The sequence below is a fragment of the Mauremys reevesii genome, linkage group 5 (assembly GCF_016161935.1).
Source record: "Mauremys reevesii isolate NIE-2019 linkage group 5, ASM1616193v1, whole genome shotgun sequence".
Taxonomy (NCBI): Eukaryota; Metazoa; Chordata; order Testudines; family Geoemydidae; genus Mauremys; species Mauremys reevesii.
The window spans coordinates 19,506,937-19,528,250 of NC_052627.1; the positions used below are offsets into that span (position 1 = coordinate 19,506,937).

General features: G+C 40.9%; 1 protein-coding gene across 9 annotated transcripts in view; it reads right to left on the reverse strand.

The window, feature by feature from the left end:
- WDFY3 (WD repeat and FYVE domain containing 3) overlaps positions 1-21,314 on the reverse strand; it is a 319,930-nt gene that overhangs the window by 234,539 nt on the left and 64,077 nt on the right. The gene's annotated exons all lie outside the window — the stretch shown is intronic.

The following is a 21,314-nucleotide window of genomic DNA, read 5'->3' on the forward strand; positions in this document are numbered from 1 at the left end:
CAAGGAGCCGCACAGAGCCAGGGCAGGCAGAGAGCCTGCCTTAGCCCCACTGTGCTGCCTACCGGGAGCCACCTGAGGTAAGCGCTGCCCGGCTGGAGCCCATACCCTGAACCCCATCCCGCACCCTAGCTCCCTCCCACAGCCCAACACCCTGCCCCATTTTGAGCCCCCACCTGCACCCAAACTCCCTCCTAGAGACCGTACCCTCGCTGCACCTCAAAACCCTGCCTCAGCCCTGAGCCACATAGCCTACCCCAAACCCCTCATCCCATGCCCAACCACAGAGCCTGCACCCCCAGCCAGAGCCAAGCCAGCTACTGCATTCCAAACCCCTTGGCTGCAGCCCAGAGCCCCCTCCTGCACCCCAAGGCCCCCATCCCAGAGCCCACACCCCCAGACGGAGCCCTCATCCCCTCCCATACCCCAAACCCCTGCCTGGAGTCCTCATTTCTGGCTCCAACCCAGAACCCGCACCCCAAGCTGGAGCCCACAACCCCTTCTGCACCCCAACCCCTACCCCAGCCAGTGAAAGTGAGTAAGGGCGGGGACAGTGAGAGATGGGGGAGGGTGGCGCAAGTGGAGGTGGCACCTCGGAGAAGGGGTGGGGCAGGGGCGGGGCCTCAAGGAAGAGGTGGGTCAAGTGTGTTTGGTTTTGTGCGATCAGAAAGTTGACAACACTATCTAGAGACAGATAAGTGTCTACAGCAGATATACTTAGCTAGCAGAGTTTTGCAAAAGAAAGGACATTAATGTTAGGTAGACTTGAGAAGGAAATAAGTGATCAGTTCTCCTTTGCATGCTCCACCAGCATGGCTTCACTTAGGGGCCTGCCCTTAATGGAGGGCAGCTGTAGCAAACCTGCAAGAAGAAGAAATGTGCTGTTTCAGTAGTACAAAGCCAAAATTGGTTGTTCTCTGTACGGTGTCTTCTTCTTGTTGATGAGCATTCAGAGGTTTGGTTAAAATGGAAATCATTTTAATAAGACTCTTTGAAATAAAAAGTTGTTTTATTGTTTTCCTCTTTGTCTTGTAAAGTATTTGTAAACTGGAAAGTATTCAAAAAAAGGGCCTATGAAGTTTGGCTATTGTTTCAATGTGTTTGTATCTTCATGTGGTACTTCGAAAAATATTTAACATGCCTCAAATGTTTTCAAATAAAAGGTTTTCTCTTATCAATACAAGGAAGGCAATGTTCAAAGTTTAGCTTTGCTGATAAAATAACCATATTACTCTATATTCATTTTAAGTCACTCTTCTTCCTAGAATGTGTCAGAAAAAGTAGGAAAGGACACTGATAGTTTTTTTTTATTTTCTCTTTTTACAATGGCCTATATTTCAATCTAATAATTCAGTTTAAAAAAAAACTAAACTTTACAAAAATCAGAGATACTGCTTGCTAAACTAGTTCAGAAAACCATTTCCTCCCCTCTCTTAATCCTAAAAGCTAAAATACTTTAAAAAGGCACAACTGCCTTTATTGTTGGCAATATTAGCAATGCTATTTTTAAAATTTAATCTGACCTCAATGTCATCATATCTTGAGAAACAAATTATAAAATACATCAACCCATACTAATAAAAACAGTGCAACAAAGAAATGCAAGGCCTGGCTGCCCAAATGAAACAACATCATGAGAAGTTTTCCTTCTCAGGAGGAAGTTGCGTTTAAGATGATGAAAGGAACATGTCTGAACATGCAGAATCTTCAGGTTGGCAAACTTTTTTATTTCATACTTCTTTCTTAAGGACTGCCTGTCTTTCTTCTTGACTATTACTGAATTCTCATGTTTGAGCAAAAAAATATATTTGTTACTCTATGGTACTTTCATTTTAGATGCAGTTGTGACAAAAAAATAAATAGCTGAAATAGGCAGATCTTCCTTTTACAATTTCACCTTTAAAGTAGTACTGAGTGTCAGTGAATGCAATGAGTAATACTAAATGAGCAGTATGGTAATAATAATTAAATAACTGTGTTGGCTTATTTTGTTTAGGAGAATCCATCCTCAACATACAGGATTCTGAAGACTACCCACCTTCAAGATCACCATCATTTTCTATAGTTTCAGAGTTATCTGCCAATGATAGTGTTTCATATGTGTCACATAGCCACAGTATATCACCTGTAGCAAAAAGGAAAAAAAAAACCATCATCCAGAAACACACACAGATAAGTTTGTGATAAGAACCAGCAAATTACAAAAAGAGGTAATTGATGAAAAAATTGCCCGGTTCGTTTATGCAACAAACTCCTTTCCACAGGATTGAGAACCCACACTTCATTAACATTATTCAGTCATTAAGACGAGGATACAGTCCACCCAAAAGAGAAGATGTCACAGGCAATTGTTGGATAAAGTGTACACAAGAGAAATTGAGTACTGTGCAAAAGGTCTAAAGGGTAAAATTGTTAACCTGAGTCTTGATGGGTGGAGCTATGTCCACAATGATCCTGTTGTATGTGCATGTGTAACAACAGAAGAAGGGAATGTCTTCCTTACAGAAACAATTGATATATCAGGAAATGCACACACACAGCAGAATACTTACCAGAAGTAGCAGTAAAAGCTATAACAAACTGAGAAAAAAAATGCTGATGTCTAGTACGCAGCTTGGTCACAGACAATGCTGCAAATTATCCAAGATGAGAAGAAATTATTTAGAAGAGAGTCTAATAACATATGATTGCAGTGCTCATTTGATGCACCTCCTAGCCAAAGACTTCAGTGTTCCAGAAATAAAGGCTAATGTTGTTGAAATAACAAAATACTTCCATAACAACCACTTTGCAGCAGCTGTTCTGAAAAAAGTGGGAGGAACCAAGCTAACTCTCCCACAAGACGTGCAATGGAACTCAGTAGTAGACTGTTTTGAGCAGTATATCAAGAACTGGCCTAATCTGATGACAGTTTGTGAACAAAATCGTGAAAAAATAGATGGCACTGTCACAGCCAAAGATCACAACGTTGGGCTTAAGAGAAACATTGAACACATGCAGAGTACCCTGAAGCGTATTTCTGTAGCCTTGAACAAAATGCAGGGAAATAGCTGTTTTATTGCTGACGCTGTTGACATTTGGAAGGAACTCAGTGAGATCTTAAAAAGAGAGATATTCAACGACAGAGTTAAATTACAAGTATTAAAAAAACAAATGGGACAAACACTATCGCCAGCTCATTTTCTTGCCAATATTCTCAATACTCGGTACCAGGGTCAAACCGTAACTGCTGAAGAAGAGGAGTTGGCTATGACATGGACATCCAGCAATCATCCCTCCATAATGTCAACTATAATAAACTTCAGAGCTAAGGGTGAACCATTCAAGAAATATATGTTTGCTGATGATGTTTTAAAGAAAGTCACACCAGTGAACTGGTGGAAGTCACTTAAGCACTTTGATTCAGACTGTTGAAGTGATAATCTCACTTTTAACAGCAGTAGTTTCTTCTGCCAGTGTAGAAAGAATATTTTCTTCCTTTGGACGAATTCATTCCAAACTGATAAATTGTTTGGGACCTGAAAAGGAGGAAAGCTTGTTTTACTTTTCCAGGTTATGAACAAACAGGAAAATGAAGGTGAAGACGACTGAGTTAGCTGCAGAAGCCAATATTTTAATGTTGGCCTGGCTGACGTAGTCGATTTAATTTCTGTTTCTTTAAAAAATATATATTTCATTTAACAAAAACAAACCTGATTTTAAAAAACGTGAATGTTTAATTAAATTAAAAAATTCATATGCTTGTTTTGTTAAATTATTATATATTTGCTGTTGAAAAAAAATCCAGAATACATAACGCTGTTGTTTTAGTTAAATAAAACAATTAAAATGTCTGTCTGATGATATTCTCCTCCTAATACAGCATGGTAAGAAAATCCTACAAATATTAATGATTAACCTGTTGAATTGGAGATATTTATGAAGTTATTGGGAGGTGAAATATCTGCTTCCATTACCTTTGGTAAATTAAATAACCGAAAAATCATTCATTTTCTGATATAGCTGTAAAACTAATCTGAAAAATTTTCAAAATAAATCACTTTAAAAATGTATAGTGTACACCTTTTAAAAATGAAATGTACATCTATCTCTGAGTTGTGAAGAATATGTATTAAGGTTATAACAACCAATAAGAATGCACTTTTAATGTAGAAATCCATGATTAAATCGCATCTTCCTGATTAGTGATCTAAATCAAATCCACCCTGGCAGACGATTAAAAAAAACCAAACAAACAAAAAAAACCCACTCAAGATAGTTAAGTCCAAAGCTGACTGAAGAGTTACAAAAGGATCTCATTAAACTGAGTGACCAGCAAACAAAATGGCAGATGAAATCCAATGTTGGTAAATGCAAAGAAATACATATTGGAAAACATAATCCCAACTATAAATATAAAAATGTGCAGTCTAAATTAGTTTTTATCACTTAAGAAAGAGATGTTGGAATCACTGTGGACAGAGTTATCTGAAAACATCCACTCAATGTGCAGTGGCAGTCAACAAAGCTAACAGAAAGCTAGGAAACATTAGGAAAGGGATAGATAATAAGGCAGAAAATATATGTCACTATATAAACTATGGTACACCCGCACTTTGAACACCTCATGCAGTTCTGGTCACCCCATCTCACAAAAGATATATTAGAGCTGTAAAAAGTACAAAGAAGGGCAACAGAAATGATTAGGGGTATGGAACAGCTTCAATATGACAGCTTAAAAAGACTGGAACTGTTCTGCTGGAAAAGAGACAACTAAGTGGTGATACAATAGAAGTGTATAAAATTATTAGTGGTGTGGAGTGTTATTTACCCCTTCACATAACAAAAGAACTAAGGATCACCCAGGGAAATTAATAGGCTGCAGGTTTAAAACAAACAAAAGTACTTTTTCATACAACACACAGTCAACCTGTGGAACTCATGGCCAGGAAATATTGTGAAGACCAAAACTACAACAGGGTTCAAAAAAGAACTAGACAAGTTCCTGGAGGATAGGTCCATCAATGGCTATTAACAAAGATGGTCAGGGATGCAACTCTATGTTCTGGGTGCCCCTAAACCTCAGAGTGCCAGAAACGGGGACTAGATGATGTCCTCAAACATCTGGCACCCTCCACTGTCAGAAGACTGGATACTTAGCTAGCTGGACCACTAATTCGACTCATTCTTATGACTACATGCATTCATTTTGTTTTTCCACATTTCTTCCTTCATATCTACTTACACTGAAATAAATTATATACTTGCCTTTCCTCTGCTACCACTGAACCCCTTTCCAACACAAAATATAATTTTATGTTTGTAAACACTTGATGAGACATCTTAGTCCAGTGGTTCTCAACCCACGGCCCAATCAGTACACAGCTGCTGCCCATGTCACGTCCTCAGGGCCATACAGATAGTATATATATTGTGTGGATGCAGCCCATAGAACATAGAGCTCTGCATATGCAGCCCGCAATGGTAAATAGGTTGAGAACCACTGGATTAGTCATTCATTTAAAAATGGCTATTACCCAAGATTAGGAAAGCTTCATAAACTATTTCCTCACTGTTGAGGCCAAACAACTTTTGTAATAAATCAGGTCCAGAAAAGAATGATATCAAAATATGACAGAAAGAGTGAAAAAGATGTGGGAAGCTTCATTTATGACTCCTAAGTAAGGCCACATATACTGACCATCTGCACATGGTTCAAGGAAAGTAACATGGTCCAACAATAAACCTACCTCAAATCTGCATAGCTGGCAAGTTTTAGACAGCTCCATGTGTGACATTTCATGCAAATTATTTAATGAGCTAATTTACACATCATAAAATTAACCTACAAAAACTTGCATGTGGATTTAGCAGTAGAGAAAGGCATCAGCTTCACAGCACTGGTAAATATAGTCCTCTGTTCATCTACAGGGCTGCACCAGGTCAAAATTCCCAGAAACACAATGTCATGCCAATGTACCTCACCTCTGATGCTTGGCTGGGATACTTCAGACTCTATGACTCAAGCTGTTCTCTCTAGAGAGTCTCCCCAGCATTAGTTGTTTTGCTAATTGGCAAGGTACAAGAACACTAAATTCTCAGAGATGGAGGAAAATAGAATTTTGCATTATATCTGTAGCTTGATAACAAATTTAATTTTAAATTTTACATGTTAATGATTGAGTAAACACCATACACAGTTCAAGTAGTACAGAGGTGAACTGTTACTTATTTTGGAACACTGTATGCAATATTTGTACTGCCCATATTTCATTCAAAGTGGGCTCCCTGCAAAATGACCCAAAAAATGTGTCATTCAACATCTTCATTCAGATTAATGGAAATATTAATCACTATGTGGTGAATTGTCAAGTCTGATGTAAACATACCAATATGCAGCTTTTCTTTTTAATATTTTAAGATACAGCCCTGGGGTGAACTCTTAACCTTGACTTCAATGAAGCTCACATTTTACCTCAACCATGGGAAGAGAGGCTTTTATTTAAAATAAGAACTTTGTGTTACTAAATGGAGTTCATCATACAGGGAAGGACACTCCTCCACAGACAAGAGGCCTAGAGAGACAAATAATGAAGATAAAAATAGACACAGTTTTTGCTCTGAAAGTTTTTCTTGGAATCATCTTTTCTTTCATTATAAAGCAATGAAACCTTAAAAAATTCAAAGTGTTGATTTCAAGAGCAAAATATTTGATTTCCAGTGCATCCAGTTTAGAACTATAATTAGCACAATGTCAAACCACGTTACATCTGTTCAAGTAAGTTTACCAAATTAGTATTAGTCTGCAACATCCATTTACTGACTACTATGGGGCTTAATAGTCAGCATTCACAAGAATCAGGGGGTAAGACACTGTACAAAAACGCCAAATTACTAGAAGAGTATTAAAATCCATCATTCAGACACGTTATAGCAAAGCAGAGGGACTGAAAAATGTATTCTCAATAAGTATTAAGGTTACTATGACCTCAAAACATTTCTTACACAATCAGTGGAAGCCTTTACAAATACAAAAATAGGACAGAAATATTTCCATCTAACTTAGCAAAAACTGGGCATTTGTTTTCCCATTCATAGAAAGCAAGTTTGAATCAGTCAATTTGTACTGAACAGGACAAACAGAAGGCTACCTTAGATTACAGTTTATTTTGCCAACCCGAACAGCATTGCACTGATTCTAAATCATTGGTACTCAATACAGGGAGAGCTGCTAACAATTCCTGGAAGACATTTTTGGTTAGAAAATCAAAGCAGGATAGGAAAACTCACTGGGACCAAAAAGGAGACATGTGTGTTTGGTTAGCATACCGATAATGATAAAGCAGCAGAAAATAAAGCTTTCACAGGGAGTTCTTACATCAGCAGTAAACAGAAATAACAGGACTTAGCCAGAAATTATTCTGCTAGCATGAAAAATAAGACTTTTACTGAAGACTGGAATTTATGCTGTGGTCTACAAAAGTAAGTAATCAGAGGAAAAATTTGTGAACTCTGAAGATGAGATAATTTTATCTCAATACCGGTGAAGAGTTATGTTAACTGTGGTTTGCGTCAAACCGTATGTACACTATCCAAAATATATTTTCTTTTCAGTTATTTGCAGTATGTCTGCTAAGAAGGCAAGCAGCTCTTTAAACTGAGCACAGGATTACAGAATTCTATATCCTTCCATTTCTCCAACACACAAACACTTTTCTTCAAAACCATTTACTCCTATATATCTGACCTTTTCCTAGGATAGCAACAGCAATTTAAATCCCCCCCCCCACTCTCACACACACACACCAAAAGAAGTGCACACTCCTCCTCAGATTCAAATCATGTCTGCCATTGGTCAAAATATATGTAGTAACACCAGAGGAAAAAGTCATACTACCTGCAATGAAAAGAACAAAAGATAAAAATTCTACTGCCATGTCTTGCCACAATAATAAATTTCCACTCGCTACTACAATTCTGTAGCTTTTTCCATCAGAAAGAACACCACCGGATGGAAAATCCAAGATAAAAATGAAATTAAATCCCTGGTCATAAAGGAATTTTTAGATAGTGCCAAGCCACAACCGAGCCAAAACGGTGACTGGCTCAGAGGCTAAGCCTTTTTTAAGATGTTGCAAATTCAGATTCCCCCTAAATTTAGTGAAAGATGATAATGGTGGAAAAGTAGCTGAATTAACATTATAAAATACTAAATAGTTTTCAGTCATCAGCTTGTTTAGTTATGCCAATATTCCAATGCATGTATACAACAAAAAGAAAAAAATTGCCCAATCCAATATCATTACACCTCAGAGGCCCCATAGCATTTTGAGGCATCTCTAAGTAGCCTGAAGAACCTTATCAACATATGCCATGGTATTTAATAGTGTGTCTTTAAACATCTTTACAGACAGGCTGGAGCCCAGAACGTTTACAATAATCCACAGCCCATTAAACTTCTAGGGAACGGATAAATTGCTCATGGGATTTATTCCTTCTTGCTTCAAATTTCTAAAATACAACTGTTGCAAGCCACCATGGTTCATTATTTTGGCTCAGTTGCATTGGCTTGACACAATCTACAAATGGGTACCCTTCCTGTAAATTAAAAATCACACAATAGAGGATTGCCCACAGATTTAAATGTATCTACCTCAAACCCAATGTGACAAGCAGCAGCAGCCTGGAAAAGTTTAAGAGATCCCTGTCTATCATGTGGCTAGGCAGATTATATAATGAAAAGAAAGCTAGGTGAAGAGGGGAAGGGAATGTCCTCTTCACCACCCTGGCTGGTGGAAGCCTTTGGGGTCTATAGCCAGCATTCCTGGGCTGTGTTTTATATTGTGTTTTTATGTCCTTCGCGTTCAAATAATAAATCATGTCCTGAGGCAAGGGCCTTTAACAGCCTTGCGTGTCCTACCTGGGCTGGTAGAACAGCCCACCAGCATATACTCAACCCACTTCTTGACAGCCTTAGAAAAGAGAAAAAAAATAATGGGTGTTGAGCAATGCAACAAGAACCTTTTCCCTCTACAGAGCTGAGGGATTACTACAAATCCAGCCCAGAGTTACTACTGGCCAGAAATTGTCGCCCTCAGACAGCTGTCTGGTGGCCTACTTGTTTGTATTACTGTAGTGTCAAGGAGGACAGGCACAGACCAGGATCACATTGTGCTAGTCACTGTTCAAACAGAGTAAAAAGTCCCTGCTCCGAGTAGCGTACAATCAAAGCATAAAAGATCAGAGACAATAGGTGGATACAAACAGATGGAGATGCACAGGACACAAGGAGACAATATTGGTTAGTATGAGAAGCAGGAGTGTTGGAAGACCAGCTGCCCAGAAAGTTTTTATGCAGGTATCACAGAAAAGGAGAGTTCCAAGGAGCCACTGAAGGAGCGCAAGGAGGTAGTTTACTGAGAGGCAGCATGGAAGAAAGCACAAAGGGACTTGTTTAACAAGTGGGTAAGGCAAGCTAGCATCATTGGCCAATTGGAAACAGGTGTCGACACTTCAACAGCATGAGAGATTGGCCTAGTGAAATGAACTGGTGGTTTCTGTACTGTTCATAACAGTCAGGATCCACATCAGAAAAATTACCACTACTCAAAACATTAATTGATATTCTTATTGGCAATCTCAGAGACACCAAGAACTGAACATGTCTGTATCTCCATGCCCCACCTAGATTAGGATTAAAGAACATTCACACAGCACTGCTGGAAATCTTGTATCCATGCAACTAATCTGCCGTTCTAAGGGAAAAAAATAATAATTTGTACCACTTAGCTTTCTGACAGTCTTCAGGTGTTTTACAGATAATTAATTTTAGCCTTAGACATACTTCTGTGAGGTAGGTGCTATGATCTCCAATACTAAGCGGATGAACTAACATACCGAGAGGTTACGTTTTTTGTATGTCAGATAGAATGTTTGGGCCAAAACTGAAACTAGACCACAGGTCTTCTGATTCAGAGTTCTGAAGCTTAACCACAAGATTTCAGTTTAAGACTGTCAGTTTCAGAGACAAATGGTAACATTTTTGATCAAGTCTAAAAAGCAGATGTACAGCTTTTATATTGATATTGATTTCCTAAAGAAAAGTATTCCTTAATGCAGAGTACAATGGCCAGTGAGAGCAACTTGACACTCCATCCCTTAATCATTGATTCCTTCTGAATGCAAAATATTCAACACACATTTAAATTGAAGATTTTCATACTGAAAATGGCACTGTCTTCCCCCAAACATTATATGGCTAATCAGAAAACCATATAACTCATTTTTTATTTTTAATAATTTAGTTTGTTACATCTGCTATTTACAAGAGCTACCAATTTTTACAACTGGGTTAGTTGTCTAATTGCCCATTTTCTTCTCCTGCTTAATAATGAAGCAAAGTCAAAATGGAAATCATGTTCCATAGCAAAGAATTGTGATATCAAACAAAAGTTTATGGTGCTCACTGCAGGATCAAACCAAAGAAATTTTGAAGGATATCTTTCTTATTCAAACAAACCTGAAGTCTGCAGCATCAAGAAGCAGGCACAGGAAATGACTATTCAAAAATATGTATCTGTACATAAATGTTCACTTTTCAGCGGTGCTTCTCTTTAAGGAGTAATGTCTTAATATTAGGCATTGAGGCACATTTTAGTTCCAGACTTACAGTACTTAGGAAACTGAATTGTTCTTGCTGTAGTTTAGAGCTAATCCATGTGAAAAACTGAAGTTATAAATTCCCTTGGATTGTGAGCATCAGTGCAAAAATTTAGTTTACTTATAAACTTCCTCCATGTTTCTACGAACATGCATAAAAAGATAAGTAGTAACAAAGTACATCTCAATTTGTTGTTCTGCATAATAGCCGAGACAGCTCCAAAAGATGTACCTATCGACCAGAAAATAATGTTTATGAAAGCGATTCATGTACTAAATATTAAATGTCAAGTTCCAGAAAAATATCATGCAAAGAAAAACAGAATGATTGTACTTATTTGTGTCTTATCCTACCTAGTATTTTTCAAATTCTCTGCAAGCATATTACATTTCAAATCCTCTCTTCATAAGACATTAATAACAGTAGACTATTTCCTCTGCAAAAGCATTACATAGCTCTTCTGTGCCTATAAGCCACTGCCAGCCCATCATTAAGTAAACATCCTTCTGGCAAGTCAGGCGAATTCAGAGCTTTGCACTGTGATCCCCAGGAGCCTGTTGTACCAGCGCACAGGCTGGTTTGATTAGAGAGGCACAGCAGATCTATCCATCACTAATGCAGGATTCGTTAGCCACATGACAAGAAAGGAGGAGGAACCATCTGTGCTACAGGCAAGGGGGTCCTTTTTCTGCTTTCATAACATCCAAGTCATACTGATTAACCTAGTGGTTTGTTCTAAAAAAATCAAAGCAGGAGTAGGAGGACAGAAAAATTAAGAACCTATAATAGTATAAAAAGACATTACAACTATTAACTGCAGTTGAGTTTTATAAGGTAAGGCTTACAGATAAAGTTTAAGACCTTCCCCTACCCCCTAAAAACCAGGAAGATAAGGATTTTTTTTAAGCAAATTACTCTGGAAAGTACACAAAAAGGCAACCAATCCATGTAGGTGTTCCAATTCGGTTTGTGAGTTTTTGATGTAGCCAAGGAAAGGGTTTATTCATCCTAAATTTGCAATATCATTTCATGTACAAAGTAGCTGGTTAAGGTCAACTTGTGTACACACTGCAAGAGAAGAACTTAAGTGTTTAGATTTCCAAAAAAAGGTTACTTCTCAATAATCATATTTACTGAAATATATTGTCTCCACAATGCCAATTTCTCCTATCCTATTTCTCTTGTTAGTATTTGTTCAAGGGATAGAAAAGAAATGAGGACGACTTGGGGCTGAGATTTCAGAAACAGAGACCAGGTTCTTGACGATAAGCTTCAATAGAAATTTTTTTTGTACCTATATCTGTCATCCACAGATTAGAAGAAATCTAAAATGTTACACCATCAGTAGACAAATACAGTTACAAATGAATTGCAAATATTAAATTAGCCCTAGCATGTATTGCTCTTAATGAGGTCATTCAAGTGAAACAGTGAACTTCTTGCTCTCTTGTATAATTGCACTGTATGGTGTGTGGGAAAGTTTGTTTACATATAAGAATCTGGCAAGATCTGCTTTAATCTCAGTTAAAACTAACCTAAAATTTAACCAGTTGTAGAGCCAATGACTACACCATCAACAATAATCTGAAGTACAGTAGTTAGTGGCTCTGGTGCACCTCTATGTCACGAATACTCTTTTTCAACTCCTTTCTCTTAAACACAGGCAGTCAGTCAATCATAACTCTCCAAGACAGTCTGTCATGGTTTGCAATAGGAGGAACTACCTGTAAAAGATGTCAACTCTGTACAACAATGGAGCAGCTTGCAGCACCAAAACAGTGAAGTGGATAAACAGATTATCTAAGGTCTTGAAATCAGCAGGTTTGCCTGTAGTAACGTCCACTGCCGGTCCAGCTATTATTAAGCATGACTGATTGTCTTGGAGTGCAACAGCTGACAGAGAAATGTTTGCAGACAGCATGTCTATGCCCTTCATTTGAACCAATGAGGTGAACAATGTCATCAGTTCATGCTCCAGAACAGCAGTTCTCTACCAGGAGTCCAGGGCCCCTGGTGGGAGGGGAGGACGAGCAGGTTTCAGGGGGGTCTGCCAAGCAGGGATGGCATTAGACTCATTGGAGTCCAGGGCAGAAAGCCAAAGCTCCGCAGCGCAGGGCTGAAGCCCAGGACCCCAAGCCCCACCACTCGGGTCTGAAGCCAAAGCCTAAGCAACTTAGCTTTATGGGACCCCACTGTGGTGTGAGGCCCCAGGCAATTACCCTGCTTCCTACCACCTAAGGCCACTCCTGGCTTTTATATGCAGAAAAACAGTCATTGTGGCACAGGTGGGCTGTTGTTTTTTAATAGCATGTTGGGGGGAGGGGGAGGTAAGGGAGGGGAGGCTAAAAGAAAGAGGTTGAGAACCCCTGCTCCAGGACATACCTGAAGTTTATTTGCCAAGAAGATTCTTTGCCAGCGAGAAAACAGAGTATGTTTGTCTGCTTTCAAAATGCTTGCCCTTTTTTTTTGGTTTTGTTTTTTAAATTACAACTGAAAGAAATTCATTAAACATTTCCAACAATGAAACAAGAGACGATAGCTAGGTAGCACTATTTCATCTTGCACAATTGTCTATCTTCTGATCTCACATCATAGGGTCCGTACACAGCAGCAGCTGATGCCACTGCCTTCTTCATCCTAAATCCAGTAGCCAGCCTGTATTCATGACAGCCCAAAAGAGAATAAAGTATCATCCAGAGCCCTTGCTATTGTTTTCTTAGACACAAAATCATCTATTCCTTCTTGAAAGCCTTCTTTCCTTAAGAACCATGCCTGTTTTGCCTGACTGGGCAATTAAGAAAACCTACTACCTGAGTACTCCATAATGAGGAGAACAGATGGGGGAGAGTTAGCTCAGTGGTTTGAGCATTGGCCTGCTAAACCCAGGGTTATGAGTTCAATCCCCGAGGGGGCCCCCTTGGGGATCTAGAGCAAAAATCAGTACTTGGTCCTGCTAGTGGAAGCAGGGGGCTGGACTCAATGATCTTTCAAGGTCCCTTCCAGTTCTAGGAGATAAATAAATAAATAACAATTGGAGATATATGTATTATTATTATTAGAGGTTCTTTGTATCTGCAGAAGACTGTTAAACTTTCTGGAGCTCTAATCCAAAAATGTGATATTCCCTTTGGAAAGAGACTAAGGATTGTCTGCTCTGCTGATCACCTCCGGAAGCATAAGCCTTCCCTCAAGCTAGATGTGGATCTAGTTATATCAAAAGTGGAGTCTCAGTTGAACGACAATTCTGATTCTAGACAAGGTAACATCATGGCAAATTTTCAATGCTTTTCTTTGGCTTTAGAGAGTTTGGCAAACTTATGTAATCATCTGACAGCTGCTCTGCGGTTGTACACTGCATAGATGAAAGCCTGACGTGTGGCATCTTGAATCCCCACTAAACTTAAATTCAACCACTTTAGCACGCTAAGACACTGTGCCTTGCCCATTCTAGACTTTTAAAATGTTAGTCAGCACATTAGCTAACATCACACTTTAAATCCAAGTCTACACAAGGCCTCAATGAGTAGCTGTCTCTTTGCCTCTGTGTGAAGTCTGTCAGCTCTTCCTCTGTGAGGGGATGGAGGAAATACTGCCCAGGAAGTGAAGTTAAGAGTAAGGTCCAAAACCTGGCACTGGTAGGGAGTTTCCTGCATCAGGGAACTGTGGCTACTCCATAGCAAGCGAGGAATGGGGACACAACACTGCCACTTCTTTCCTCAAATGTGTCTGCAGTAAGGCACAGAAGAAATCACACGGCAGCCTGTAAATGGAGGATTTATTTTTGTTTTGCTTAAACTAAAATAGCAGCTACTTAGAAAGAGGTGCAGATACTGTTCTGTGCATACGGAAATGCAAGAGAAAAAAGGAACTAACAGCAGCCTGCTCTGGTCTTTTGGGATAGAGGCAGTGTTGCTGTAGGTGCTCAAGGGAAGGAGACAGAGCTGCCTAATGAGATGTGCCGGCAAGCACCTGAAGAGAGGTGGAAGCCAGCCTTAGGGTACGTCTACACTACAAGACTATTTCGATTCATCTTAATTCGAATTTCTGGAATCGACCTAATGAAGTCAAAGTTGTGTATCCACAATAAATATACTAATTCGACTGTGTGAGTCCACAGTAACGGGCGAAGCGTCGACTTTGGAAGCGGTGCACTGTGGGAAGCTATCCCACAGTTCCCGCACTCCCCGCCACCCATTGGAATGCTGGGATTTCCCACCAATGCATGCTGGGGGGGGGGGGGAAATTGTGTGGAGGGTGGTTTTGGGTAACTGTCATCATTGAACCGTCAATCACGCCCAGCATCCCTCCCTGAAAGCGCCAGCTGGCAATCTGTTCATGCACTTTTCTTCTCAGTGACAGCGCGGGCGCCACAGCACTGCGAGCACAGATCCCGCTGCAGTTGTGGCCGCTGTCAGCTCCTCGCAACTTATCGTCCACCTCTTCCGCAGTCAGCTGCTGAGAAATTTGGCTAATTTTCAATGGTGCTGCGAGCAGTGGTGGACCATGGGGGACGTTTTACCAACATCAACGTCGGGTGGCCAGGCAAAGTTCATGACGTGCGTGTTTTCAGGAACTCTGGTCTGCTTAGAAGCCTGCAGGAAGGTAGTTTCTTCCCGGACCACAAAATAACGCTTGGGATGTGCAGATGCCCATACTGATCTTAGGGAACCCAGCGTACCTGCTAATGCCCTGGCTCGTCACGCCCTATGCAAGCACCTTGCACAGCGACAAGAAACTCTTCAAGTACCAGCGAGCAGCGTGAACTGTGACTGTTCAGTTTCTTCACAGAGAAGCTGAACCTGCCCCTGTTTCTTTACCAAGTTACTGTTGACTAGCCTCTGCAGTTACATACCCCGTCCACCCCGCTTCCCCAACTTCTAACACACATTTAAAAATTAAAGTACGTGCTCCACTGTAGCTTTACAACGGTGTCTTTATTGATGACTTTGCGTTAAAGGGTTGAAACTGGGACGCACACTGTGCTGGGTAGGGTGTGTGGTCATGTAAAGACCGCCTCTAAAGTCGAGGTTTGACATGTTCCCACTCCCAGACCGGTCAGCAGTGCCGGACTGGTTGTTTCAACGGATCCTGCCATCCCTCCTTTTTTGGACTCTGTGTGCGGGGGCTATGTGGCCTTGTTGCGGGGGAGGACGGATACAGATTCCTCTGCTGCGTGGCTCTGCGGTCCATTACAGGGACCGTTGCATGACATCTGTAACCCCCCTCCCCCGCTACAAATGCACGTACCACCCCCAACGACAGAAAACCTGCAAACCACCTCCCATACCAGCTAACCGCCTACTGACTGCACTGTGTGTGTGACATGCTGCTGATCCAGCCCCCGTCTCTGTACCCTGCTAAAGGTGACTGTCCTATGCATTACACTACCCCCTCAACCACCCAACGACCCACCCAAGACATCTAACACAGCGTTGTGTAAAAAACCATGACGGAAAAAGTAAGTAACAGAAAACTACTTTTAATAATCAAGAACACAGTAAGGGAAGGACTTTTCAAAATGTAGTAACTGATAGCTTTTGCGTAATTTAACACTGTCCTGTGGTGCAGTGACAGTTTTCACGGCCCCTGGTGACCCTCCTCTTTGTTATTTTTGATGAGGGGGGGGATTGGAGTTTGAGGTGGGGGTGGGCGGTTGCAGATACAGTGCAGGGGAGCTCTGTCTTCCTGCCTGCGGTCCTGCAGAACATCGACAAGGCGCCTGAGCGTGTCCGTTTGCTCCCTCATTAGTCCAAGCAGCGTTTGAGTCGCCTGCTGGTCCTCCTGACGCCACCTGTCCTCCCGTTCGCAGAGTGAGCGGTGCTGCTGACTGAGGTTCTCCCTCCACTGGCTCTGCTGGTCCGCCTCGGCTCTGGAGCAGCCCATAAAGTTCAGCAAACATCTCGTCCCTTGTCTTTTTCTTACGCCTTCTAGTTTGTGCCATCATCTGTGAGGGGCATGGTGCATCAGGTCGTGATACAGTTGCACCTGTGTGATATCAAAAAGGTAGTGAATTTCTTACAATGATACATTTTTTAAACAAAGAAACATAGTCTACTTGGTGTCTGTGAACAAGAGTATGCACAGCACATGTCTCATGCGCACTCACTAATGGAAAGTTCGATTTCTCTGAATGCGCTTTCATTGCCTGGGGTATTGGGCTGCAGATCAGAGAACCTTTGCAGGAAAGAAGAATTCGTGTAGCAGCAAGGCATGGTAAGCCAAACACTTTTGGATTCATAGAAGTGAATGTACAGCTCTGTCCTCTTGATGCAGGCAATCCTGAAAGCATAAACTCGGCCCCTGTTGCACCCCCTCGCGGCTGTTCACTGGGAAAGATCCCTGTATGCTGCCACTCTGTAGACTGCAGCACGTGGCTGTTAAGTGAGGCTTCTTGTTATGCAAAGGAACAGTTAAGCGCTCCCATTACTAATAGTACCCCAATTACTCTAATTTCATGCAGGAGTGTGCGAGAGAGATCACCCTGAGGAGAGTCTCACGGGCAGAGAGAGCGCGCATGCTGGAAGAAAGCCACCACCACCCAGGGGCCTACTCTGCCATGCTCGTGAGGGCAATGGTCCTGGAGTTCCAGCTTGTAGCATGGAAAGGCAAAGTGTGCTACCTCGGGGCACACGATAAGCTAGCTCTGCCAAGGAACCTCCTGCATAGACTTTCAGATTACCTCCAGGAGAGTTTCCTGGAGATATCTTATGAAGATAAAAGTTCCATCCCCCTGTATGTAGACCTTCTGTTCTCCTAATGTCTCTCCCTGTTTAATTACTTAAAAGATGTTAACTCGTTGGTCTTAGCTGCTTTTAATAAATAAATGTTAACTTGTTTAAAGCACTTACAGACTGATCCTTCTCCCGATTCAGGGTCCGTGGTAACGGCTGGGGAGGGTTGGTAGGAGATCTCAGTGAGGGTGAGGAAGAGATCCTGGCTGTCGGGGAAAGCGCCGTCGACTGCCTCGTCCTCCTCATCTTCCCCGTCCGCGAACATCTCCGAGAAACAGTCCGTCGACACTATCCCATCCTCAGAGTCCACGCACACTGGTGGGGCAGTGGTGGCAGACCCACCGAGAATGGCATGCAGTGCCTCGTAGAAGCGGCATGTCTGGGGCTGGGCTCCGGAGCGTCCGTTTGCCGCTCTGACTTTCTGGTAGCCTTGTCTCAGCTCCTTGACTTTCACGCGGCACTGCATTGCATCCTGGCTGTATCCTCTGTCTGTCATGGCTTTGGAGACCTTCTCAAAGGTCTTCGCATTCCGTTTGCTGGAGCGCAGCTCCGAAAGCAAAGACACATCGCCCCACACAGCAATCAGATCTCAGACTTCCTGGTCAGTCCATGCTGGGGACCTCTTTCTAGTCTGAGATTGCCTGGACTCCTCTGCTGGAGAGCTCTGCATCGTTGCCGGTGCTGCTGAGCTCGCCCCGATGAGCAACCAGGACATGGGATTCAAACTGTCCAGACAGGAAAAGGAATTCAAATTTTCCCGGGGCATTTCCTGTGTGGCTGGTCAGAGCATCCAAGCTCCGACTGGCGTCCAGAGCGTCAGAGTGTTGCACTGTGGGATAGCTCCCGGAGCTACTAAGATCGATTAGCATCCACACCTAGCCTAATTCGACATAGCCATGTCGAATTTAGCGCTACTCCCCTTGTCGAGGTGGAATACCGAAGTCGAACTAAGGAGCCCTCTGTCGAATTAAATGGCTTCCTGGTGTGGACGGGTGCACGCTTAATTCGATTTAACGCTGCTAAATTCGATTTAAAGAGCTAGTGTGGACCAGCCCTTAGAGCTGCTGGAACTCCAAGGGGCAGAGTTGCCTAAGCTCCAGCTATCTGTTCTTTTCTTCTGATCCCCACTGGTTCAAGAAAAATTCAAATCAAACATTTTACACACGTTTCACAAAGCTGTAGCCATCTTCTTAATATGGCTCAAAAGTTCCTGACTTGAGTGCAAAATATTATCCTTAAAACTGCATTCAAGTTTAAATTTCCTAGTTACTTTGTCGTTATTCTAAAAAAATAAAAAGGTACCTAAGGCATTTAGCACACTTTTACCTATATTACAAGCTCTGCTTGTAATAAATTTAGAAGTCACACAGGATTTTTAAATTCTGTACAAGCAGGGAATTTTGAAATTCTTCATAAATGACTTAAGGATTTTATCATATTATATACAGTCTCCAACACCAAAAAAATACACTTTCTACACTGGTATTTGCCTCTGAAAAGAGTTTTCTATGAAGATATTAAAACCATAGTTCAGAATATTAGCAAGAAGTTCCTCACACATGTGCAAGTTCAACATATGCAAAGTTCATTTTAATAATTTTAGCCTTTTTATAAACACTGCAGAAAGTATTTATTTCACCCTCATGTAACTCAAACACAACTATCATTTTGTTTTCTAAAAAGGAATGATCTTTTGGCTGAGACAATAAACAAAAGGCTTTTGCCCAAACAGGAATTTTTTCTAGGCTTACAAATCACTGCTGGAAGTGGGGAAGACACATAACGAAAGCAACGCCATAACCTTAAACAAAGCATTTGCTAACACAAAATGTTTTGTTAATTTTTTTAAATAAATAATTTACGCTCTGATCACCTGAGTCCAATTCAGGAAAGATGTTGGGAACGTATCAATACCCCTCCCTTTTTTTTTAAACGTGTACCATAAAAAGACAACCATTAACAGAAGTAGTTCTTTTGTGCTGGTGTAATCCTGTAAAGCTGCAAATTTGGGCTAATGGGGGTTTCCCCTGCTGTTTGGTCTTTTCCAGTATGCCACATCACTTTTCTGTGAGGTAGAAGAGTGTCACATACTGTGGCATATCACATGGATTCTGTAGTAAGAAAGATTCTTTGCTGATCGAAAGAAGAAAACCTGTGTATCACACATGGCACCTATGAGCCTTGGCAGTTACTATTTGGTATCTATAACATTCAGTAACATTGGTACTGAAGGAACATTAATTTAGTCCATTTGTAACATTTAATACACATTGACTGGAGTAAGGTTACCAACGGGCAATAAAAGTGGTGACATTTATTTTAACATTGCTGCCATAGTGGCTCTCAGCACGTCCTTTATAAACGCTGTAAAAATTCAATTATCTGGCCAGGAACATTTTTTTATTATTGCACAGCTCCTTTACTTTACTTACCAGGTTCCCAACAAATCTGTTTTGCCATATTTAATTTACATGAGCAAAATTAAGTGTTACTGAGTTAGATGCTTATTTAAGCTCCTCTTTAGCTTCACATGCTAAGAAAAAAACCATCAGGTGAAAAATCCATTTAATCCCCTTTAGTATTTCAAAAGTGTAAATTACACTAGCTAAATATTCAGCTTTTAAAAAGAAGCCATTATGTCAACTATCCTATTTGCACTAGGACTATGTGAATAATAAGAAAAATCCACATTAAAGGTCTAGCAATATCACAACGAATCCAAAGAAATTGAGACCTACACACAAAATCCCAGGGGAACCTAAACTCAATGGAACCTTTACGTTAACGACTTGGATGCTGGAGTAGACAGCATACTTATAAAACCTGCAGATAATACCAACCTAGAAGGGGCTGCAAGCACTTTAAAATTTAAAAAATGACCATGACAAACTGGAGAATTGGTCTGAAATCAAGATGAAATTCAGTAAAGACAAATACAAAGACAATACTTAAGAAGGAAAAAATCAAATATACAAATATAAAATGGGGAATAACTGGCTAGCCAGCAGTACTGCAAAAAGGGATCAGTGGATCACAAACTGAGTATCAATCAGTGTGATGTTGAGAAAAAGGCAATGTCATTTTGGGGTATATTAACAGGAATGTCATACATAACACATAGGAGGTTATTGTTCTGCTTTACTCAGAATTGGAGAGACCTCAGCTGAAGTACAATGTCCAGTTTTGGGCACCACACTGTATGAAAGATATGAACAAATTAGAGAGAGACTCCATAGGAGAGAGACAAGAGATTTGGGAAACATTAACACCAAAAAGACCTACAGCAGTGAGTCTCGGTTAACTGATTTTGTCTCACATCACAGAGCTAAAAATAGCAGTATAGATGTCTGAGCTCAGCTCCAAAACCCTCACCCCTTGACAGGTTTCAGAGCCCAGGCTCCAGCCCAAGCGTCTACACTACCCTTTTTAGACCTGCAGCATGAGCCCAAGTCAGTTGACCTGGGCTCTGAGACTTACTACTGTGGGGTTTTCTTTTTGCTGTGTAGATATACCCTTAGAAAACATGGCATATGAGGAAAGGTTGAAAGAACTGGGCATGTTTAGTCTAGAGATGAGATATGAAAAGTGTCTTCAGCCCTCTAAAGCGTTAATATGAACAGGACTATGATCAACTGTTGTGTGTGTCCCCTGAGGGTAAGACAAGAAGTAATGGGCTTAATTTACAGCAAGGGAGATTTAGGTTAGATATTAGGAAAAAACTTTCTAACTGTAAGGATAAACTATGGAATAGATTACCTAGGGAGGTTGCCGAGTCCCTGTCATTGGAGGTTTTTAAGTACAAGTTAAACAAACACCTGTCCTGTCTCAGCGTGGATGGATAGACCAGATGACCTCAAGATCCCTTCCAGCCCTACGTTTAAATGATTCTAAATAAAAACCAAGCTCCTTAAGTCAAAGAGAAGATGTATCAAAGTAATATTAAGATT